The 21,274-nt window shown below is 48.1% G+C and overlaps 26 non-coding genes and 1 pseudogene across 26 annotated transcripts; all 27 read right to left on the bottom strand.

The window, feature by feature from the left end:
- Positions 1–734: 734 nt before the first annotated feature.
- LOC121939852 (U6 spliceosomal RNA) lies at positions 735–798 on the bottom strand (annotated as a pseudogene).
- A 539-nt stretch (positions 799–1,337) lies between these two features.
- On the bottom strand, positions 1,338–1,444 carry LOC148185414 (U6 spliceosomal RNA). Its single transcript, XR_015776044.1, has one exon. It is a non-coding gene; the product is annotated as a U6 spliceosomal RNA (small nuclear RNA).
- A 539-nt stretch (positions 1,445–1,983) lies between these two features.
- Positions 1,984–2,090, bottom strand: LOC148185413 (U6 spliceosomal RNA). Its single transcript, XR_015776043.1, has one exon. It is a non-coding gene; the product is annotated as a U6 spliceosomal RNA (small nuclear RNA).
- Positions 2,091–2,628: 538 nt separating this feature from the next.
- On the bottom strand, positions 2,629–2,734 carry LOC148185412 (U6 spliceosomal RNA). Its single transcript, XR_015775988.1, has one exon. It is a non-coding gene; the product is annotated as a U6 spliceosomal RNA (small nuclear RNA).
- An 827-nt stretch (positions 2,735–3,561) lies between these two features.
- LOC148185411 (U6 spliceosomal RNA) lies at positions 3,562–3,668 on the bottom strand. The gene has a single exon (XR_015776042.1). It is a non-coding gene; the product is annotated as a U6 spliceosomal RNA (small nuclear RNA).
- Positions 3,669–4,490: 822 nt separating this feature from the next.
- LOC148185410 (U6 spliceosomal RNA) lies at positions 4,491–4,597 on the bottom strand. Its single transcript, XR_015776040.1, has one exon. It is a non-coding gene; the product is annotated as a U6 spliceosomal RNA (small nuclear RNA).
- Positions 4,598–5,133: 536 nt separating this feature from the next.
- Positions 5,134–5,240, bottom strand: LOC148185409 (U6 spliceosomal RNA). Its single transcript, XR_015776039.1, has one exon. It is a non-coding gene; the product is annotated as a U6 spliceosomal RNA (small nuclear RNA).
- A 564-nt stretch (positions 5,241–5,804) lies between these two features.
- Positions 5,805–5,911, bottom strand: LOC148185408 (U6 spliceosomal RNA). Its single transcript, XR_015776038.1, has one exon. It is a non-coding gene; the product is annotated as a U6 spliceosomal RNA (small nuclear RNA).
- Positions 5,912–6,453: 542 nt separating this feature from the next.
- Positions 6,454–6,560, bottom strand: LOC148185407 (U6 spliceosomal RNA). The gene has a single exon (XR_015776037.1). It is a non-coding gene; the product is annotated as a U6 spliceosomal RNA (small nuclear RNA).
- Positions 6,561–7,386: 826 nt separating this feature from the next.
- LOC148185406 (U6 spliceosomal RNA) lies at positions 7,387–7,492 on the bottom strand. The gene has a single exon (XR_015775997.1). It is a non-coding gene; the product is annotated as a U6 spliceosomal RNA (small nuclear RNA).
- Positions 7,493–8,031: 539 nt separating this feature from the next.
- Positions 8,032–8,138, bottom strand: LOC148185405 (U6 spliceosomal RNA). The gene has a single exon (XR_015776036.1). It is a non-coding gene; the product is annotated as a U6 spliceosomal RNA (small nuclear RNA).
- Positions 8,139–8,700: 562 nt separating this feature from the next.
- On the bottom strand, positions 8,701–8,807 carry LOC148185404 (U6 spliceosomal RNA). The gene has a single exon (XR_015776035.1). It is a non-coding gene; the product is annotated as a U6 spliceosomal RNA (small nuclear RNA).
- An 827-nt stretch (positions 8,808–9,634) lies between these two features.
- LOC148185403 (U6 spliceosomal RNA) lies at positions 9,635–9,741 on the bottom strand. The gene has a single exon (XR_015775985.1). It is a non-coding gene; the product is annotated as a U6 spliceosomal RNA (small nuclear RNA).
- An 826-nt stretch (positions 9,742–10,567) lies between these two features.
- Positions 10,568–10,674, bottom strand: LOC148185402 (U6 spliceosomal RNA). Its single transcript, XR_015776034.1, has one exon. It is a non-coding gene; the product is annotated as a U6 spliceosomal RNA (small nuclear RNA).
- A 539-nt stretch (positions 10,675–11,213) lies between these two features.
- Positions 11,214–11,320, bottom strand: LOC148185401 (U6 spliceosomal RNA). The gene has a single exon (XR_015776033.1). It is a non-coding gene; the product is annotated as a U6 spliceosomal RNA (small nuclear RNA).
- Positions 11,321–12,142: 822 nt separating this feature from the next.
- Positions 12,143–12,249, bottom strand: LOC148185400 (U6 spliceosomal RNA). The gene has a single exon (XR_015775984.1). It is a non-coding gene; the product is annotated as a U6 spliceosomal RNA (small nuclear RNA).
- An 827-nt stretch (positions 12,250–13,076) lies between these two features.
- On the bottom strand, positions 13,077–13,183 carry LOC148185399 (U6 spliceosomal RNA). The gene has a single exon (XR_015776032.1). It is a non-coding gene; the product is annotated as a U6 spliceosomal RNA (small nuclear RNA).
- A 538-nt stretch (positions 13,184–13,721) lies between these two features.
- LOC148185398 (U6 spliceosomal RNA) lies at positions 13,722–13,828 on the bottom strand. Its single transcript, XR_015776031.1, has one exon. It is a non-coding gene; the product is annotated as a U6 spliceosomal RNA (small nuclear RNA).
- An 820-nt stretch (positions 13,829–14,648) lies between these two features.
- LOC148185397 (U6 spliceosomal RNA) lies at positions 14,649–14,755 on the bottom strand. Its single transcript, XR_015776029.1, has one exon. It is a non-coding gene; the product is annotated as a U6 spliceosomal RNA (small nuclear RNA).
- An 825-nt stretch (positions 14,756–15,580) lies between these two features.
- On the bottom strand, positions 15,581–15,687 carry LOC148185396 (U6 spliceosomal RNA). The gene has a single exon (XR_015776028.1). It is a non-coding gene; the product is annotated as a U6 spliceosomal RNA (small nuclear RNA).
- A 560-nt stretch (positions 15,688–16,247) lies between these two features.
- Positions 16,248–16,354, bottom strand: LOC148185395 (U6 spliceosomal RNA). The gene has a single exon (XR_015776027.1). It is a non-coding gene; the product is annotated as a U6 spliceosomal RNA (small nuclear RNA).
- A 539-nt stretch (positions 16,355–16,893) lies between these two features.
- Positions 16,894–17,000, bottom strand: LOC148185394 (U6 spliceosomal RNA). The gene has a single exon (XR_015776026.1). It is a non-coding gene; the product is annotated as a U6 spliceosomal RNA (small nuclear RNA).
- Positions 17,001–17,823: 823 nt separating this feature from the next.
- Positions 17,824–17,930, bottom strand: LOC148185393 (U6 spliceosomal RNA). The gene has a single exon (XR_015776045.1). It is a non-coding gene; the product is annotated as a U6 spliceosomal RNA (small nuclear RNA).
- Positions 17,931–18,466: 536 nt separating this feature from the next.
- LOC148185392 (U6 spliceosomal RNA) lies at positions 18,467–18,573 on the bottom strand. Its single transcript, XR_015776025.1, has one exon. It is a non-coding gene; the product is annotated as a U6 spliceosomal RNA (small nuclear RNA).
- Positions 18,574–19,132: 559 nt separating this feature from the next.
- On the bottom strand, positions 19,133–19,239 carry LOC148185391 (U6 spliceosomal RNA). The gene has a single exon (XR_015775983.1). It is a non-coding gene; the product is annotated as a U6 spliceosomal RNA (small nuclear RNA).
- An 821-nt stretch (positions 19,240–20,060) lies between these two features.
- LOC148185390 (U6 spliceosomal RNA) lies at positions 20,061–20,167 on the bottom strand. Its single transcript, XR_015776024.1, has one exon. It is a non-coding gene; the product is annotated as a U6 spliceosomal RNA (small nuclear RNA).
- Positions 20,168–20,992: 825 nt separating this feature from the next.
- Positions 20,993–21,099, bottom strand: LOC148185389 (U6 spliceosomal RNA). The gene has a single exon (XR_015776023.1). It is a non-coding gene; the product is annotated as a U6 spliceosomal RNA (small nuclear RNA).
- Between the last annotated feature and the right edge of the window lie 175 nt (positions 21,100–21,274).

Genomic DNA, 21,274 nt, shown 5'->3' with positions numbered 1-21,274 from the left:
TCAGACCCCCAAAATTTGACTGTCATGCCAAATTGCAGAATGATTTATTGGAGTATTTTTTTTTTAGGTCTTTGCCTCTAGTTTTGGTCATTATGATTGCAGTGCAGCAATGGTAGCTTTCTGTGTGTTATCACTCATTTTAAATAAATAAATATAAATAATACACTGTATTAAGACTGCTCGATTATGGCAAAAAATAATTATTACGATTATTTTTGATTAATTCTGAAATGACAATTATTGAATGTTTATTTAACATGATTACTCACTGGCCTTAAGAACATCATGCCTTTATTGAATATTAACTCTTGTGTTTATTTTTAACACTTTATGTCCTTTAACTTTAAATCAAGTTAACCAAAAAAACAGTCAAATCTTTGTGATGCAGCCATGACTGCATAGCACATCTTGCACATCACTGTAGGTTGTTCACATTCACATAATAATAAAAACTAAACACAACTATATAAGTTGACAATACACAAGTAAGGGTATCAATAACAGCAAAATACATTTTGAATTAGGATCAATGATTGTTTCAAGGACTCAGGAGAGACTCAGGACACAGACATTTCTCTATTATCTGTTTAGAAGCAGCAGGGAGTGTCCCTACAATGAGAAAAGCTGGTCCACCTTAACAGTCCACCTTAAAGGAGCCTGGTCTGTTTCCAGTGGGAAACTAACATGACGGGACACGAGTCCCCCTGGGTTGCTCCGACCGCCTGGAGCTGTTGAGGTGCCATGCTAATCTTCTCTGTATCGTTTCCAATTTTTCATATGTGCTGCCTGAGCGAGCACAAGTGCCCCTCTGAGCTGCCTTTCTTTTGACCCCCTTGGTGGGGGAACGACACCTTTAAAACGGTGTTGGCAGGAGGTCTGCAACACTGAGTAGGCGGTACTCTTAAACGTGACAATGACGAGTTGAGAGGTCTTTCTGTTTTACATATCAATGTCTATGCAATACGTCATGGCTAGTGCCGTCTGCACGTCCTTTCAGGTCACCTGCTGGGCTTTGAACCCAAGCAATCTCCTCCAATGACACAACTGAGGACAAGAATGAACCTCCTGGGCAACCTGAGCATGTCTACGTGGAATCAGTTTTTGGCTAAGCCTGTCAGCCAACAGTCGGAGCCAAGGCTTGTGGGCCAGCTTTTCACTTGTGTCTTTTGTTTTGTTAAAGGCATAGTTTGGAATCAGGCTTGGTGAAAAACTGTCATAATGCAAATTTCCAACTTGTTGTGGCTGGTAAATGCTGAGGGGTTCCCCACAGGAAGCTGACTGGACACGAGTCCCCCTTAGTTGCTCCGACCGCCTTGAGTTATTTCCGCAGCTAGGGCAAAAAGTGGAAACGCTTCACGGATATGCGTGTCATCCTTTCGCAGGGGCCATGCTAATCTTCTCTGTATCGTTTCCAATTTTTCATATGTGCTGCCTGAGCGAGCACAAGTGCCCCTCTGAGCTGCCTTTCTTTTGACCCCCTTGGTGGGGGAACGACACCTTTAAAACGGTGTTGGCAGGAGGTCTGCAACACTGAGTAGGCGGTACTCTTAAACGTGACAATGACGAGTTGAGAGGTCTTTCTGTTTTACATATCAATGTCTATGCAATACGTCGTGGCTAGTGCCGTCTGCACGTCGTTTCAGGTCACCTGCTGAGCTTTGAACCCAAGCAATCTCCTCCAATGACACAACTGAGGACAAGAATGAACCTCCTGGGCAACCTGAGCATGTCTATGTGGAATCAGTTTTTGGCTAAGCCTGTCAGCCAACAGTCGGAGCCAAGGATTGTGGGCCAGCTTTTCACTTGTGTCTTTTGTTTTGTTAAAGGCATAGTTTGGAATCAGGTTTAGTGAAAAACTGTCATAATGCAAATTTCCAACTTGTTGTGGCTGGTAAATGCTGAGGGGTTCCCCACAGGAAGCTGACTGGACACGAGTCCCCCTTAGTTGCTCCGACCGCCTTGAGTTATTTCCGCAGCTAGGGCAAAAAGTGGAAACGCTTCACGGATATGCGTGTCATCCTTTCGCAGGGGCCATGCTAATCTTCTCTGTATCGTTTCCAATTTTTCATATGTGCTGCCTGAGCGAGCACAAGTGCCCCTCTGAGCTGCCTTCCTTTTGACCCCCTTGGTGGGGGAACGACACCTTTAAAACGGTGTTGGCAGGAGGTCTGCAACACTGAGTAGGCGGTACTCTTAAACGTGACAATGACGAGTTGAGAGGTCTTTCTGTTTTACATATCAATGTCTATGCAATACGTCGTGGCTAGTGCCGTCTGCACGTCCTTTCAGGTCACCTGCTGGGCTTTGAACCCAAGCAATCTCCTCCAATGACACAACTGAGGACAAGAATGAACCTCCTGGGCAACCTGAGCATGTCTATGTGGAATCAGTTTTTGGCTAAGCCTGTCAGCCAACAGTCGGAGCCAAGGATTGTGGGCCAGCTTTTCACTTGTGTCTTTTGTTTTGTTAAAGGCATAGTTTGGAATCAGGTTTAGTGAAAAACTGTCATAATGCAAATTTCCAACTTGTTGTGGCTGGTAAATGCTGAGGGGTTCCCACAGGAAGCTGACTGGACACGAGTCCCCCTTAGTTGCTCCGACCGCCTTGAGTTATTTCCGCAGCTAGGGCAAAAAGTGGAAACGCTTCACGGATATGCGTGTCATCCTTCGCAGGGGCCATGCTAATCTTCTCTGTATCGTTTCCAATTTTTCATATGTGCTGCCTGAGCGAGCACAAGTGCCCCTCTGAGCTGCCTTCCTTTTGACCCCCTTGGTGGGGGAACAACACCTTTAAAACGGTGTTGGCAGGAGGTCTGCAACACTGAGTAGGCGGTACTCTTAAACGTGACAATGACGAGTTGAGAGGTCTTTCTGTTTTACATATCAATGTCTATGCAATACGTCGTGGCTAGTGCCGTCTGCACGTCCTTTCAGGTCACCTGCTGGGCTTTGAACCCAAGCAATCTCCTCCAATGACACAACTGAGGACAAGAATGAACCTCCTGGGCAACCTGAGCATGTCTACGTGGAATCAGTTTTTGGCTAAGCCTGTCAGCCAACAGTTGGAGCCAAGGCTTGTGGGCCAGCTTTTCACTTGTGTCCTTTGTTTTGTTAAAGGCATAGTTTGGAATCAGGCTTGGTGAAAAACTGTCATAATGCAAATTTCCAACTTGTTGTGGCTGGTAAATTTTGATGGGTTCCCCACAGGAAGCTGACTGGACACGAGTCCCCTTAGCTGCTCCGACCGCCTTGAGTTGTTTCCGCAGCTAGGGCAAAAAGCATGTGTATGTGGAATCAGATTTTGGCTAAGTCTTTCAGCCAGCAGTCGGTGCCAAGGCTTGTGGGCCAGCTTTTCACTTGTGTCCTTTGTTTTGTTAAAGGCATAGTTTGGAATCAGGCTCGGTAAAAAACTGCCTAGGCTAGGTTCTTGACAGTGTCATAATGCAAATTTCCAACTTGTTGTTGTGGCTGTTAAATGCTGAGGGGTTCCCCACAGGAAGCTGACTGGACACGAGTCCCCTTAGTTGCTCCGACCGCCTTGAGTTATTTCCGCAGCTAGGGCAAAAAGTGGAAACGCTTCACGGATATGCGTGTCATCCTTTCGCAGGGGCCATGCTAATCTTCTCTGTATCGTTTCCAATTTTTCATATGTGCTGCCTGAGCGAGCACAAGTGCCCCTCTGAGCTGCCTTTCTTTTGACCCCTTGGTGGGGAACGACACCTTTAAAACGGTGTTGGCAGGAGGTCTGCAACACTGAGTAGGCGGTACTCTTAAACGTGACAATGACGAGTTGAGAGGTCTTTCTGTTTTACATATCAATGTCTATGCAATACGTCGTGGCTAGTGCCGTCTGCACGTCCTTTCAGGTCACCTGCTGGGCTTTGAACCCAAGCAATCTCCTCCAATGACACAACTGAGGACAAGAATGAACCTCCTGGGCAACCTGAGCATGTCTATGTGGAATCAGTTTTTGGCTAAGCCTGTCAGCCAACAGTCGGAGCCAAGGATTGTGGGCCAGCTTTTCACTTGTGTCTTTTGTTTTGTTAAAGGCATAGTTTGGAATCAGGTTTAGTGAAAACTGTCATAATGCAAATTTCCAACTTGTTGTGGCTGGTAAATGCTGAGGGGTTCCCCACAGGAAGCTGACTGGACACGAGTCCCCTTAGTTGCTCCGACCGCTTGAGTTGTTTCCGCAGCTAGGGCAAAAGCATGTGTATGTGGAATCAGATTTTGGCTAAGTCTTTCAGCCAGCAGTCGGTGCCAAGGCTTGTGGGCCAGCTTTTCACTTGTGTCCTTTGTTTTGTTAAAGGCATAGTTTGGAATCAGGCTCGGTAAAAACTGCCTAGGCTAGGTTCTTGACAGTGTCATAATGCAAATTTCCAACTTGTTGTTGTGGCTGTTAAATGCTGAGGGGTTCCCCACAGGAAGCTGACTGGACACGAGTCCCCCTTAGTTGCTCCGACCGCCTTGAGTTATTTCCGCAGCTAGGGCAAAAAGTGGAAACGCTTCACGGATATGCGTGTCATCCTTTCGCAGGGGCCATGCTAATCTTCTCTGTATCGTTTCCAATTTTTCATATGTGCTGCCTGAGCGAGCACAAGTGCCCCTCTGAGCTGCCTTTCTTTTGACCCCTTGGTGGGGAACGACACCTTTAAAACGGTGTTGGCAGGAGGTCTGCAACACTGAGTAGGCGGTACTCTTAAACGTGACAATGACGAGTTGAGAGGTCTTTCTGTTTTACATATCAATGTCTATGCAATACGTCGTGGCTAGTGCCGTCTGCACGTCCTTTCAGGTCACCTGCTGGGCTTTGAACCCAAGCAATCTCCTCCAATGACACAACTGAGGACAAGAATGAACCTCCTGGGCAACCTGAGCATGTCTATGTGGAATCAGTTTTGGCTAAGCCTGTCAGCCAACAGTCGGAGCCAAGGATTGTGGGCCAGCTTTTCACTTGTGTCTTTTGTTTTGTTAAAGGCATAGTTTGGAATCAGGTTTAGTGCAGTACTGTCATGATGCAAATTTCCAACTTGTTGTGGCTGGTAAATGCTGAGGGGTTCCCCACAGGAAGCTGACTGGACACGAGTCCCCCTTAGTTGCTCCGACCGCCTTGAGTTATTTCCGCAGCTAGGGCAAAAAGTGGAAACGCTTCACGGATATGCGTGTCATCCTTTCGCAGGGGCCATGCTAATCTTCTCTGTATCGTTTCCAATTTTTCATATGTGCTGCCTGAGCGAGCACAAGTGCCCCTCTGAGCTGCCTTACTTTGGACCCCTCGGTGGGGGAACGACACCTTTAAAACGGTGTTGGCAGGAGGTCTGCAACACTGAGTAGGCGGTACTCTTAAACGTGACAATGACGAGTTGAGAGGTCTTTCTGTTTTACATATCAATGTCTATGCAATACGTCGTGGCTAGTGCCGTCTGCACGTCCTTTCAGGTCACCTGCTGAGCTTTGAACCCAAGCAATCTCCTCCAATGACACAACTGAGGACAAGAATGAACCTCCTGGGCAACCTGAGCATGTCTATGTGGAATCAGTTTTTGGCTAAGCCTGTCAGCCAACAGTCGGAGCCAAGGCTGGTGGGCCAGCTTTTCACTTGTGTCTTTTGTTTTGTTAAAGGCATAGTTTGGAATCAGGTTTAGTGAAAAACTGCCTAGGCTAGGTTCTTGACAGTGTCATAATGCAAATTTCCAACTTGTTGTTGTGGCTGGTAAATGCTGAGGGGTTCCCCACAGGAAGCTGACTGGACACGAGTCCCCTTAGTTGCTCCGACCGCCTTTGAGTTATTTCCGCAGCTAGGGCAAAAAGTGGAAACGCTTCACGGATATGCGTGTCATCCTTTCGCAGGGGCCATGCTAATCTTCTCTGTATCGTTTCCAATTTTTCATATGTGCTGCCTGAGCGAGCACAAGTGCCCCTCTGAGCTGCCTTTTCTTTTGACCCCTTGGTGGGGGAACGACACCTTTAAAACGGTGTTGGCAGGAGGTCTGCAACACTGAGTAGGCGGTACTCTTAAACGTGACAATGACGAGTTGAGAGGTCTTTCTGTTTTACATATCAATGTCTATGCAATACGTCGTGGCTAGTGCCGTCTGCACGTCCTTTCAGGTCACCTGCTGGGCTTTGAACCCAAGCAATCTCCTCCAATGACACAACTGAGGACAAGAATGAACCTCCTGGGCAACCTGAGCATGTCTATGTGGAATCAGTTTTTGGCTAAGCCTGTCAGCCAACAGTCGGAGCCAAGGCTTGTGGGCCAGCTTTTCACTTGTGTCTTTTGTTTTGTTAAAGGCATAGTTTGGAATCAGGTTTAGTGAAAAACTGTCATAATGCAAATTTCCAACTTGTTGTTGTGGCTGTTAAATGCTGAGGGGTTCCCCACAGGAAGCTGACTGGACACGAGTCCCCCTTAGTTGCTCCGACCGCCTTGAGTTATTTCCGCAGCTAGGGCAAAAAGTGGAAACGCTTCACGGATATGCGTGTCATCCTTTCGCAGGGGCCATGCTAATCTTCTCTGTATCGTTTCCAATTTTTCATATGTGCTGCCTGAGCGAGCACAAGTGCCCCTCTGAGCTGCCTTTCTTTTGACCCCTTGGTGGGGAACGACACCTTTAAAACGGTGTTGGCAGGAGGTCTGCAACACTGAGTAGGCGGTACTCTTAAACGTGACAATGACGAGTTGAGAGGTCTTTCTGTTTTACATATCAATGTCTATGCAATACGTCGTGGCTAGTGCCGTCTGCACGTCCTTTCAGGTCACCTGCTGGGCTTTGAACCCAAGCAATCTCCTCCAATGACACAACTGAGGACAAGAATGAACCTCCTGGGCAACCTGAGCATGTCTACGTGGAATCAGTTTTTGGCTAAGCCTGTCAGCCAACAGTTGGAGCCAAGGCTTGTGGGCCAGCTTTTCACTTGTGTCCTTTGTTTTGTTAAAGGCATAGTTTGGAATCAGGCTTGGTGAAAAACTGTCATAATGCAAATTTCCAACTTGTTGTGGCTGGTAAATTCTGAGGGGTTCCCCACAGGAAGCTGACTGGACACGAGTCCCCCTTAGTTGCTCCGACCGCCTTGAGTTGTTTCCGCAGCTAGGGCAAAAAGCATGTGTATGTGGAATCAGATTTTGGCTAAGTCTTTCAGCCAACAGTCGGTGCCAAGGCTTGTGGGCCAGCTTTTCACTTGTGTCCTTTGTTTTGTTAAAGGCATAGTTTCGAATCAGTCTCGGTAAAAACTGCCTAGGCTAGGTTCTTGACAGTGTCATAATGCAAATTTCCAACTTGTTGTTGTGGCTGTTAAATGCTGAGGGGTTCCCCACAGGAAGCTGACTGGACACGAGTCCCCCTTAGTTGCTCCGACCGCCTTGAGTTATTTCCGCAGCTAGGGCAAAAAGTGGAAACGCTTCACGGATATGCGTGTCATCCTTTCGCAGGGCCATGCTAATCTTCTCTGTATCGTTTCCAATTTTTCATATGTGCTGCCTGAGCGAGCACAAGTGCCCCTCTGAGCTGCCTTTCTTTTGACCCCCTTGGTGGGGGAACGACACCTTTAAAACGGTGTTGGCAGGAGGTCTGCAACACTGAGTAGGCGGTACTCTTAAACGTGACAATGACGAGTTGAGAGGTCTTTCTGTTTTACATATCAATGTCTATGCAATACGTCGTGGCTAGTGCCGTCTGCACGTCCTTTCAGGTCACCTGCTGGGCTTTGAACCCAAGCAATCTCCTCCAATGACACAACTGAGGACAAGAATGAACCTCCTGGGCAACCTGAGCATGTCTATGTGGAATCAGTTTTTGGCTAAGCCTGTCAGCCAACAGTTGGAGCCAAGGCTTGTGGGCCAGCTTTTCACTTGTGTCTTTTGTTTTGTTAAAGGCATAGTTTGGAATCAGGCTTTTGGAAAAACTGTCATAATGCAAATTTCCAACTTGTTGTGGCTGGTAAATGCTGAGGGGTTCCCCACAGGAAGCTGACTGGACACGAGTCCCCCTTAGTTGCTCCGACCGCCTTGAGTTATTTCCGCAGCTAGGGCAAAAAGTGGAAACGCTTCACGGATATGCGTGTCATCCTTTCGCAGGGGCCATGCTAATCTTCTCTGTATCGTTTCCAATTTTTCATATGTGCTGCCTGAGCGAGCACAAGTGCCCCTCTGAGCTGCCTTTCTTTTGACCCCCTTGGTGGGGGAACGACACCTTTAAAACGGTGTTGGCAGGAGGTCTGCAACACTGAGTAGGCGGTACTCTTAAACGTGACAATGACGAGTTGAGAGGTCTTTCTGTTTTACATATCAATGTCTATGCAATACGTCGTGGCTAGTGCTGTCTGCACGTCCCTTTCAGGTCACCTGCTGGGCTTTGAACCCAAGCAATCTCCTCCAATGACACAACTGAGGACAAGAATGAACCTCCTGGGCAACCTGAGCATGTCTATGTGGAATCAGTTTTTGCCAACGCCTGTCAGCCAAAAGTGGAGCCAAGGATTGTGGGCCAGCTTTTCACTTGTGTCTTTTGTTTTGTTAAAGGCATAGTTTGGAATCAGGTTTAGTGAAAAACTGCCTAGGCTAGGTTCACAGTGTCATAATGCAAATTTCCAACTTGTTGTTGTGGCTGTTAAATGCTGAGGGGTTCCCCACAGGAAGCTGACTGGACACGAGTCCCCCTTAGTTGCTCCGACCGCCTTGAGTTATTTCCGCAGCTAGGGCAAAAAGTGGAAACGCTTCACGGATATGCGTGTCATCCTTTCGCAGGGGCCATGCTAATCTTCTCTGTATCGTTTCCAATTTTTCATATGTGCTGCCTGAGCGAGCACAAGTGCCCCTCTGAGCTGCCTTTCTTTTGACCCCCTTGGTGGGGGAACGACACCTTTAAAACGGTGTTGGCAGGAGGTCTGCAACACTGAGTAGGCGGTACTCTTAAACGTGACAATGACGAGTTGAGAGGTCTTTCTGTTTTACATATCAATGTCGATGCAATACGCCGCGGCTAGCGCCGTCTGCACGTCCTTTCAGGTCACCTGCTTGGCTTTCAACCCAAGCAATCTCCTCCAATGACACAACTGAGGACAAGAATGAACCTCCTGGGCAACCTGAGCATGTCTACGTGGAATCAGTTTTGGCTAAGCCTGTCAGCCAACAGTCGGAGCCAAGGATTGTGGGCCAGCTTTTCACTTGTGTCTTTTGTTTTGTTAAAGGCATAGTTTGGAATCAGGTTTAGTGAAAAACTGTCATAATGCAAATTTCCAACTTGTTGTGGCTGGTAAATGCTGAGGGGTTCCCCACAGGAAGCTGACTGGACACGAGTCCCCCTTAGTTGCTCCGACCGCCTTGAGTTGTTTCCGCAGCTAGGGCAAAAAGCATGTGTATGTGGAATCAGATTTTGGCTAAGTCTTTCAGCCAACAGTCGGTGCCAAGGCTTGTGGGCCAGCTTTTCACTTGTGTCCTTTGTTTTGTTAAAGGCATAGTTTGGAATCAGGCTCGGTAAAAAACTGCCTAGGCTAGGTTCTTGACAGTGTCATAATGCAAATTTCCAACTTGTTGTTGTGGCTGTTAAATGCTGAGGGGTTCCCCACAGGAAGCTGACTGGACACGAGTCCCCCTTAGTTGCTCCGACCGCCTTGAGTTGTTTCCGCAGCTAGGGCAAAAGTGGAAACGCTTCACGGATATGCGTGTCATCCTTTCGCAGGGGCCATGCTAATCTTCTCTGTATCGTTTCCAATTTTTCATATGTGCTGCCTGAGCGAGCACAAGTGCCCCTCTGAGCTGCCTTTCTTTTGACCCCCTTGGTGGGGGAACGACACCTTTAAAACGGTGTTGGCAGGAGGTCTGCAACACTGAGTAGGCGGTACTCTTAAACGTGACAATGACGAGTTGAGAGGTCTTTCTGTTTTACATATCAATGTCTATGCAATACGTCGTGGCTAGTGCCGTCTGCACGTCCTTTCAGGTCACCTGCTGGGCTTTGAACCCAAGCAATCTCCTCCAATGACACAACTGAGGACAAGAATGAACCTCCTGGGCAACCTGAGCATGTCTACGTGGAATCAGTTTTTGGCTAAGCCTGTCAGCCAACAGTTGGAGCCAAGGCTTGTGGGCCAGCTTTTCACTTGTGTCCTTTGTTTTGTTAAAGGCATAGTTTGGAATCAGGCTTGGTGAAAAACTGTCATAATGCAAATTTCCAACTTGTTGTGGCTGGTAAATGCTGAGGGGTTCCCCACAGGAAGCTGACTGGACACGAGTCCCCCTTAGTTGCTCCGACCGCCTTGAGTTGTTTCCATAGCTAGGGCAAAAGCATGTGTATGTGGAATCAGATTTTGGCTAAGTCTTTCAGCCAACAGTCGGTGCCAAGGCTTGTGGGCCAGCTTTTCACTTGTGTCCTTTGTTTTGTTAAAGGCATAGTTTGGAATCAGGCTCGGTAAAAAACTGCCTAGGCTAGGTTCTTGACAGTGTCATAATGCAAATTTCCAACTTGTTGTTGTGGCTGTTAAATGCTGAGGGTTCCCCACAGGAAGCTGACGGGACACGAGTCCCCTTAGTTGCTCCGACCGCCTTGAGTTATTTCCGCAGCTAGGGCAAAAAGTGGAAACGCTTCACGGATATGCGTGTCATCCTTTCGCAGGGGCCATGCTAATCTTCTCTGTATCGTTTCCAATTTTTCATATGTGCTGCCTGAGCGAGCACAAGTGCCCCTCTGAGCTGCCTTTCTTTTGACCCCCTTGGTGGGGGAACGACACCTTTAAAACGGTGTTGGCAGGAGGTCTGCAACACTGAGTAGGCGGTACTCTTAAACGTGACAATGACGAGTTGAGAGGTCTTTCTGTTTTACATATCAATGTCTATGCAATACGTCGTGGCTAGTGCCGTCTGCACGTCCTTTCAGGTCACCTGCTGGGCTTTGAACCCAAGCAATCTCCTCCAATGACACAACTGAGGACAAGAATGAAGCTCCTGAGCAACCTGCTCATGTCTATGTGGAATCAGTTCTGGTCTAAGCCTGTCAGCCAACAGTCGGAGCCAAGGATTGTGGGCCAGCTTTTCACTTGTGTCTTTTGTTTTGTTAAAGGCATAGTTTGGAATCAGGTTTAGTGAAAAACTGTCATAATGCAAATTTCCAACTTGTTGTGGCTGGTAAATGCTGAGGGGTTCCCCACAGGAAGCTGACTGGACACGAGTCCCCCTTAGTTGCTCCGACCGCCTTGAGTTATTTCCGCAGCTAGGGCAAAAAGTGGAAACGCTTCACGGATATGCGTGTCATCCTTTCGCAGGGGCCATGCTAATCTTCTCTGTATCGTTTCCAATTTTTCATATGTGCTGCCTGAGCGAGCACAAGTGCCCCTCTGAGCTGCCTTTCTTTTGACCCCTTGGTGGGGAACGACACCTTTAAAACGGTGTTGGCAGGAGGTCTGCAACACTGAGTAGGCGGTACTCTTAAACGTGACAATGACGAGTTGAGAGGTCTTTCTGTTTTACATATCAATGTCTATGCAATACGTCGTGGCTAGTGCCGTCTGCACGTCCTTTCAGGTCACCTGCTGGGCTTTGAACCCAAGCAATCTCCTCCAATGACACAACTGAGGACAAGAATGAACCTCCTGGGCAACCTGAGCATGTCTACGTGGAATCAGTTTTTGGCTAAGCCTGTCAGCCAACAGTCGGAGCCAAGGCTTGTTGGCCAGCTTTTCACTTGTGTCCTTTGTTTTGTTAAAGGCATAGTTTGGAATCAGGTTTAGTGAAAAACTGTCATAATGCAAATTTCCAACTTGTTGTGGCTGGTAAATGCTGAGGGGTTCCCCACAGGAAGCTGACTGGACACGAGTCCCCCTTAGTTGCTCCGACCGCCTTGAGTTGTTTCCAGCTAGGGCAAAAAGCATGTGTATGTGGAATCAGATTTTGGCTAAGTCTTTCAGCCAACAGTCGGTGCCAAGGCTTGTGGGCCAGCTTTTCACTTGTGTCCTTTGTTTTGTTAAAGGCATAGTTTGGAATCAGGCTCGGTAAAAGACTGCCTAGGCTAGGTTCTTGACAGTGTCATAATGCAAATTTCCAACTTGTTGTTGTGGCTGTTAAATGCTGAGGGTTCCCCACAGGAAGCTGACTGGACACGAGTCCCCTTAGTTGCTCCGACCGCCTTGAGTTATTTCCGCAGCTAGGGCAAAAGTGGAAACGCTTCACGGATATGCGTGTCATCCTTTCGCAGGGGCCATGCTAATCTTCTCTGTATCGTTTCCAATTTTTCATATGTGCTGCCTGAGCGAGCACAAGTGCCCCTCTGAGCTGCCTTTCTTTTGACCCCCTTGGTGGGGGAACGACACCTTTAAAACGGTGTTGGCAGGAGGTCTGCAACACTGAGTAGGCGGTACTCTTAAACGTGACAATGACGAGTTGAGAGGTCTTTCTGTTTTACATATCAATGTCTATGCAATACGTCGTGGCTAGTGCCGTCTGCACGTCCTTTCAGGTCACCTGCTGGGCTTTGAACCCAAGCAATCTCCTCCAATGACACAACTGAGGACAAGAATGAACCTCCTGGGCAACCTGAGCATGTCTACGTGGAATCAGTTTTTGGCTAAGCCTGTCAGCCAACAGTCGGAGCCAAGGATTGTGGGCCAGCTTTTCACTTGTGTCTTTTGTTTTGTTAAAGGCATAGTTTGGAATCAGGTTTAGTGAAAAACTGTCATAATGCAAATTTCCAACTTGTTGTGGCTGGTAAATTCTGAGGGGTTCCCCACAGGAAGCTGACTGGACACGAGTCCCCCTTAGTTGCTCCGACCGCCTTGAGTTGTTTCCGCAGCTAGGGCAAAAGCATGTGTATGTGGAATCAGATTTTGGCTAAGTCTTTCAGCCAACAGTCGGTGCCAAGGCTTGTGGGCCAGCTTTTCACTTGTGTCCTTTGTTTTGTTAAAGGCATAGTTTGGAATCAGGCTCGGTAAAAAACTGCCTAGGCTAGGTTCTTGACAGTGTCATAATGCAAATTTCCAACTTGTTGTTGTGGCTGTTAAATGCTGAGGGTTCCCCACAGGAAGTTGACTGGACACGAGTCCCGCTTAGTGGCTGCGACCGCCTTGAGTTATTTCCGCAGCTAGGGCAAAAAGTGGAAACGCTTCACGGATATGCGTGTCATCCTTTCGCAGGGGCCATGCTAATCTTCTCTGTATCGTTTCCAATTTTTCATATGTGCTGCCTGAGCGAGCACACGTGTCCCTCTGAGCTGCCTTTCTTTTGACCCCTTGGTGGGGGAACGACACCTTTAAAACGGTGTTGGCAGGAGGTCTGCAACACTGAGTAGGCGGTACTCTTAAACGTGACAATGACGAGTTGAGAGGTCTTTCTGTTTTACATATCAATGTCGATGCAATACGTCGTGGCTAGTGCCGTCTGCACGTCCTTTCAGGTCACCTGCTGGGCTTTGAACCCAAGCAATCTCCTCCAATGACACAACTGAGGACAAGAATGAACCTCCTGGGCAACCTGAGCATGTCTATGTGGAATCAGTTTTTGGCTAAGCCTGTCAGCCAACAGTCGGAGCCAAGGATTGTGGGCCAGCTTTTCACTTGTGTCTTTTGTTTTGTTAAAGGCATAGTTTGGAATCAGGTTTAGTGAAAAACTGTCATAATGCAAATTTCCAACTTGTTGTGGCTGGTAAATGCTGAGGGGTTCCCCACAGGAAGCTGACTGGACACGAGTCCCCCTTAGTTGCTCCGACCGCCTTGAGTTATTTCCGCAGCTAGGGCAAAAAGTGGAAACGCTTCACGGATATGCGTGTCATCCTTTCGCAGGGGCCATGCTAATCTTCTCTGTATCGTTTCCAATTTTTCATATGTGCTGCCTGAGCGAGCACAAGTGCCCTCTGAGCTGCCTTTCTTTTGACCCCTTGGTGGGGGAACGACACCTTTAAACGGTGTTGGCAGGAGGTCTGCAACACTGAGTAGGCGGTACTCTTAAACGTGACAATGACGAGTTGAGAGGTCTTTCTGTTTTACATATCAATGTCTATGCACACGTCGTGGCTAGTGCCGTCTGCACGTCCTTTCAGGTCACCTGCTGGGCTTTGAACCCAAGCAATCTCCTCCAATGACACAACTGAGGACAAGAATGAACCTCCTGGGCAACCTGAGCATGTCTATGTGGAATCAGTTTTGGCTAAGCCTGTCAGCCAACAGTCGGAGCCAAGGATTGTGGGCCAGCTTTTCACTTGTGTCTTTTGTTTTGTTAAAGGCATAGTTTGGAATCAGGTTTAGTGAAAAACTGTCATAATGCAAATTTCCAACTTGTTGTGGCTGGTAAATGCTGAGGGGTTCCCCACAGGAAGCTGACTGGACACGAGTCCCCCTTAGTTGCTCCGCCTTTGAGTTGTTTCCGCAGCTAGGGCAAAAAGCATGTGTATGTGGAATCAGATTTTGGCTAAGTCTTTCAGCCAACAGTCGGTGCCAAGGCTTGTGGGCCAGCTTTTCACTTGTGTCCTTTGTTTTGTTAAAGGCATAGTTTGGAATCAGGCTCGGTAAAAACTGCCTAGGCTAGGTTCTTGACAGTGTCATAATGCAAATTTCCAACTTGTTGTTGTGGCTGTTAAATGCTGAGGGGTTCCCCACAGGAAGCTGACTGGACACGAGTCCCCCTTAGTTGCTCCGACCGCTTTGAGTTATTTCCGCAGCTAGGGCAAAAAGTGGAAACGCTTCACGGATATGCGTGTCATCCTTTCGCAGGGGCCATGCTAATCTTCTCTGTATCGTTTCCAATTTTTCATATGTGCTGCCTGAGCGAGCACAAGTGCCCCTCTGAGCTGCCTTTCTTTTGACCCCTTGGTGGGGAACAACACCTTTAAAACGGTGTTGGCAGGAGGTCTGCAACACTGAGTAGGCGGTACTCTTAAACGTGACAATGACGAGTTGAGAGGTCTTTCTGTTTTACATATCAATGTCTATGCAATACGTCGTGGCTAGTGCCGTCTGCACGTCCTTTCAGGTCACCTGCTGGGCTTTGAACCCAAGCAATCTCCTCCAATGACACAACTGAGGACAAGAATGAACCTCCTGGGCAACCTGAGCATGTCTACGTGGAATCAGTTTTTGGCTAAGCCTGTCAGCCAACAGTCGGAGCCAAGGATTGTGGGCCAGCTTTTCACTTGTGTCCTTTTGTTTTGTTAAAGGCATAGTTTGGAATCAGGTTTAGTGAAAACTGTCATAATGCAAATTTCCAACTTGTTGTGGCTGGTAAATGCTGAGGGGTTCCCCACAGGAAGCTGACTGGACACGAGTCCCCCTTAGTTGCTCCGACCGCCTTGAGTTGTTTCCGCAGCTAGGGCAAAAAGCATGTGTATGTGGAATCAGATTTTGGCTAAGTCTTTCAGCCAACAGTCGGTGCCAAGGCTTGTGGGCCAGCTTTTCACTTGTGTCCTTTGTTTTGTTAAAGGCATAGTTTGGAATCAGGCTCGGTAAAAACTGCCTAGGCTAGGTTCTTGACAGTGTCATAATGCAAATTTCCAACTTGTTGTTGTGGCTGTTAAATGCTGAGGGGTTCCCCACAGGAAGCTGACTGGACACGAGTCCCCTTAGTTGCTCCGACCGCCTTGAGTTATTTCCGCAGCTAGGGCAAAAAGTGGAAACGCTTCACGGATATGCGTGTCATCCTTTCGCAGGGGCCATGCTAATCTTCTCTGTATCGTTTCCAATTTTTCATATGTGCTGCCTGAGCGAGCACAAGTGCCCCTCTGAGCTGCCTTCCTTTTGACCCCCTTGGTGGGGAACGACACCTTTAAAACGGTGTTGGCAGGAGGTCTGCAACACTGAGTAGGCGGTACTCTTAAACGTGACAATGACGAGTTGAGAGGTCTTTCTGTTTTACATATCAATGTCTATGCAATACGTCGTGGCTAGTGCCGTCTGCACGTCCTTTCAGGTCACCTGCTGGGCTTTGAACCCAAGCAATCTCCTCCAATGACACAACTGAGGACAAGAATGAACCTCCTGGGCAACCTGAGCATGTGTATGTGGAATCAGATTTTGGCTAAGTCTTTCAGCCAACAGTCGGTGCCAAGGCTTGTGGGCCAGCTTTTCACTTGTGTCTTTTGTTTTGTTAAAGGCATAGTTTGGAATCAGGTTTAGTGAAAACTGCCTAGTCTAGGTTCTTGACAGTGTCATAATGCAAATTTTCAACTTGTTGTGGCTGGTAAATGCTGAGGGGTTCCCCACAGGAAGCTGACTGGACACGAGTCCCCCTTAGTTGCTCCGACCGCCTTGAGTTATTTCCGCAGCTAGGGCAAAAAGTGGAAACGCTTCACGGATATGCGTGTCATCCTTTCGCAGGGGCCATGCTAATCTTCTCTGTATCGTTTCCAATTTTTCATATGTGCTGCCTGAGCGAGCACAAGTGCCCCTCTGAGCTGCCTTCCTTTTGACCCCCTTGGTGGGGGAACGACACCTTTAAAACGGTGTTGGCAGGAGGTCTGCAACACTGAGTAGGCGGTACTCTTAAACGTGACAATGACGAGTTGAGAGGTCTTTCTGTTTTACATATCAATGTCTATGCAATACGTCGTGGCTAGTGCCGTCTGCACGTCCTTTCAGGTCACCTGCTGGGCTTTGAACCCAAGCAATCTCCTCCAATGACACAACTGAGGACAAGAATGAACCTCCTGGGCAACCTGACCATGTCTATGTGGAATCAGTTTTTGGCTAAGCCTGTCAGCCAACAGTCGGAGCCAAGGATTGTGGGCCAGCTTTTCACTTGTGTCTTTTGTTTTGTTAAAGGCATAGTTTGGAATCAGGTTTAGTGAAAAACTGTCATAATGCAAATTTCCAACTTGTTGTGGCTGGTAAATGCTGAGGGGTTCCCCACAGGAAGCTGACTGGACACGAGTCCCCCTTAGTTGCTCCGACCGCCTTGAGTTATTTCCGCAGCTAGGGCAAAAAGTGGAAACGCTTCACGGATATGCGTGTCATCCTTTCGCAGGGGCCATGCTAATCTTCTCTGTATCGTTTCCAATTTTTCATATGTGCTGCCTGAGCGAGCACAAGTGCCCCTCTGAGCTGCCTTTCTTTTGACCCCTTGGTGGGGTAACGACACCTTTAAAACGGTGTTGGCAGGAGGTCTGCAACACTGAGTAGGCGGTACTCTTAAACGTGACAATGACGAGTTGAGAGGTCTTTCTGTTTTACATATCAATGTCTATGCAATACGTCGTGGCTAGTGCCGTCTGCACGTCCTTTCAGGTCACCTGCTGGGCTTTGAACCCAAGCAATCTCCTCCAATGACACAACTGAGGACAAGAATGAACCTCCTGGGCAACCTGAGCATGTCTACGTGGAATCAGTTTTGGCTAAGCCTGTCAGCCAACAGTCGGAGCCAAGGATTGTGGGCCAGCTTTTCACTTGTGTCTTTTGTTTTGTTAAAGGCATAGTTTGGAATCAGGCTTGGTGAAAAACTGTCATAATGCAAATTTCCAACTTGTTGTGGCTGGTAAATGCTGAGGGGTTCCCCACAGGAAGCTGACTGGACACGAGTCCCCCTTAGTTGCTCCGACCGCCTTGAGTTGTTTCCGCAGCTAGGGCAAAAGCATGTGTATGTGGAATCAGATTTTGGCTAAGTCTTTCAGCCAACAGTCGGTGCCAAGGCTTGTGGGCCAGCTTTTCACTTGTGTCCTTTGTTTTGTTAAAGGCATAGTTTGGAATCAGGCTCGGGAAAAACTGCCTAGGCTAGGTTCTTGACAGTGTCATAATGCAAATTTCCAACTTGTTGTTGTGGCTGTTAAATGCTGAGGGTTCCCCACAGGAAGCTGACTGGACACGAGTCCCCTTAGTTGCTCCGACCGCCTTGAGTTATTTCCGCAGCTAGGGCAAAAAGTGGAAACGCTTCACGGATATGCGTGTCATCCTTTCGCAGGGGCCATGCTAATCTTCTCTGTATCGTTTCCAATTTTTCATATGTGCTGCCTGCGCGAGCACAAGTGCCCTCTGAGCTGCCTTCCTTTTGACCCCTTGGTGGGGGAACGACACCTTTAAAACGGTGTTGGCAGGAGGTCTGCAACACTGAGTAGGCGGTACTCTTAAACGTGACAATGACGAGTTGAGAGGTCTTTCTGTTTTACATATCAATGTCTATGCAATACGTCGTGGCTAGTGCCGTCTGCACGTCCTTTCAGGTCACCTGCTGGGCTTTGAACCCAAGCAATCTCCTCCAATGACACAACTGAGGACAAGAATGAACCTCCTGGGCAACCTGAGCATGTCTACGTGGAATCAGTTTTTGGCTAAGCCTGTCAGCCAACAGTCGGAGCCAAGGATTGTGGGCCAGCTTTTCACTTGTGTCTTTTGTTTTGTTAAAGGCATAGTTTGGAATCAGGTTTAGTGAAAAACTGTCATAATGCAAATTTCCAACTTGTTGTGGCTGGTAAATGCTGAGGGGTTCCCCACAGGAAGCTGACTGGACACGAGTCCCCTTAGTTGCTCCGACCGCCTTGAGTTATTTCCGCAGCTAGGGCAAAAAGTGGAAACGCTTCACGGATATGCGTGTCATCCTTTCGCAGGGGCCATGCTAATCTTCTCTGTATCGTTTCCAATTTTTCATATGTGCTGCCTGAGCGAGCACAAGTGCCCCTCTGAGCTGCCTTCCTTTTGACCCCTTGGTGGGGAACGACACCTTTAAACGGTGTTGGCAGGAGGTCTGCAACACTGAGTAGGCGGTACTCTTAAACGTGACAATGACGAGTTGAGAGGTCTTTCTGTTTTACATATCAATGTCTATGCAATACGTCGTGGCTAGTGCCGTCTGCACGTCCTTTCAGGTCACCTGCTGGGCTTTGAACCCAAGCAATCTCCTCCAATGACACAACTGAGGACAAGAATGAACCTCCTGGGCAACCTGAGCATGTCTATGTGGAATCAGTTTTTGGCTAAGCCTGTCAGCCAACAGTCGGAGCCAAGGATTGTGGGCCAGCTTTTCACTTGTGTCTTTTGTTTTGTTAAAGGCATAGTTTGGAATCAGGCTCGGTAAAAACTGCCTAGGCTAGGTTCTTGACAGTGTCATAATGCAAATTTCCAACTTGTTGTTGTGGCTGGTAAATGCTGAGGGGTTCCCACAGGAAGCTGACTGGACACGAGTCCCCTTAGTTGCTCCGACCGCCTTTGAGTTATTTCCGCAGCTAGGGCAAAAGTGGAAACGCTTCACGGATATGCGTGTCATCCTTTCGCAGGGGCCATGCTAATCTTCTCTGTATCGTTTCCAATTTTTCATATGTGCTGCCTGAGCGAGCACAAGTGCCCCTCTGAGCTGCCTTTCTTTTGACCCCTTGGTGGGGAACGACACCTTTAACACGGTGTTGGCAGGATGTCTGCAACACTGAGTAGGCGGTACTCTTAAACGTGACAATGACGAGTTGAGAGGTCTTTCTGTTTTACATATCAATGTCTATGCAATACGTCGTGGCTAGTGCCGTCTGCACGTCCTTTCAGGTCACCTGCTGGGCTTTGAACCCAAGCAATCTCCTCCAATGACACAACTGAGGACAAGAATGAACCTCCTGGGCAACCTGAGCATGTCTACGTGGAATCAGTTTTGGCTAAGCCTGTCAGCCAACAGTTGGAGCCAAGGATTGTGGGCCAGCTTTTCACTTGTGTCCTTTGTTTTGTTAAAGGCATAGTTTGGAATCAGGTTTAGTGAAAACTGTCATAATGCAAATTTCCAACTTGTTGTGGCTGGTAAATGCTGAGGGGTTCCCCACAGGAAGCTGACTGGACACGAGTCCCCTTAGTTGCTCCGACCGCCTTGAGTTGTTTCCGCAGCTAGGGCAAAAGCATGTGTATGTGGAATCAGATTTTGGCTAAGTCTTTCAGCCAACAGTCGGTGCCAAGGCTTGTGGGCCAGCTTTTCACTTGTGTCCTTTGTTTTGTTAAAGGCATAGTTTGGAATCAGGCTCGGTAAAAACTGCCTAGGCTAGGTTCTTGACAGTGTCATAATGCAAATTTCCAACTTGTTGTTGTGGCTGTTAAATGCTGAGGGTTCCCCACAGGAAGCTGACTGGACACGAGTCCCCCTTAGTTGCTCCGACCGCCTTGAGTTATTTCCGCAGCTAGGGCAAAAAGTGGAAACGCTTCACGGATATGCGTGTCATCCTTTCGCAGGGGCCATGCTAATCTTCTCTGTATCGTTTCCAATTTTTCATATGTGCTGCCTGAGCGAGCACAAGTGCCCCTCTGAGCTGCCTTTCTTTTGACCCCTTGGTGGGGAACGACACCTTTAAAACGGTGTCGGTAGGAGGTCTGCAACACTGAGTAGGCGGTACTCTTAAACGTGACAATGACGAGTTGAGAGGTCTTTCTGTTTTACATATCAATGTCTATGCAATACGTCGTGGCTAGTGCCGTCTGCACGTCCTTTCAGGTCACCTGCTGGGCTTTGAACCCAAGCAATCTCCTCCAATGACACAACTGAGGACAAGAATGAACCTCCTGGGCAACCTGAGCATGTCTACGTGGAATCAGTTTTGGCTAAGCCTGTCAGCCAACAGTCGGAGCCAAGGCTTGTGGGCCAGCTTTTCACTTGTGTCCTTTTGTTTTGTTAAAGGCATAGTTTGGAATCAGGCTTAGTGAAAAACTGTCATAATGCAAATTTCCAACTTGTTGTGGCTGGTAAATGCTGAGGGGTTCCCCACAGGAAGCTGACTGACACGAGTCCCCCTTAGTTGCTCCGACCGCCTTGAGTTGTTTCCGCAGCTAGGGCAAAAAGCATGTGTATGTGGAATCAGATTTTGGCTAAGTCTTTCAGCCAACAGTCGGTGCCAAGGCTTGTGGGCCAGCTTTTCACTTGTGTCCTTTGTTTTGTTAAAGGCATAGTTTGGAATCAGGCTCGGTAAAAACTGCCTAGGCTAGGTTCTTGACAGTGTCATAATGCAAATTTCCAACTTGTTGTTGTGGCTGTTAAATGCTGAGGGGTTCCCCACAGGAAGCTGACTGGACACGAGTCCCCTTAGTTGCTCCGACCGCCTTTGAGTTATTTCCGCAGCTAGGGCAAAAAGTGGAAACGCTTCACGGATATGCGTGTCATCCTTTCGCAGGGGCCATGCTAATCTTCTCTGTATCGTTTCCAATTTTTCATATGTGCTGCCTGAGCGAGCACAAGTGCCCCTCTGAGCTGCCTTTCTTTTGACCCCTTGGTGGGGGAACGACACCTTTAAAACGGTGTTGGCAGGAGGTCTGCAACACTGAGTAGGCGGTACTCTTAAACGTGACAATGACGAGTTGAGAGGTCTTTCTGTTTTACATATCAATGTCTATGCAATACGTCGTGGCTA

The sequence above is a fragment of the Plectropomus leopardus genome, unplaced genomic scaffold (assembly GCF_026936395.1).
Source record: "Plectropomus leopardus strain MGB_pleo_1.0 unplaced genomic scaffold, ASM2693639v1 Contig44, whole genome shotgun sequence".
In the NCBI taxonomy this organism is placed as follows: domain Eukaryota; kingdom Metazoa; phylum Chordata; class Actinopteri; order Perciformes; family Serranidae; genus Plectropomus; species Plectropomus leopardus.
Note: the sequence above shows the minus strand (reverse complement) of the source record. Positions and strands in the feature narration are given on the sequence as shown.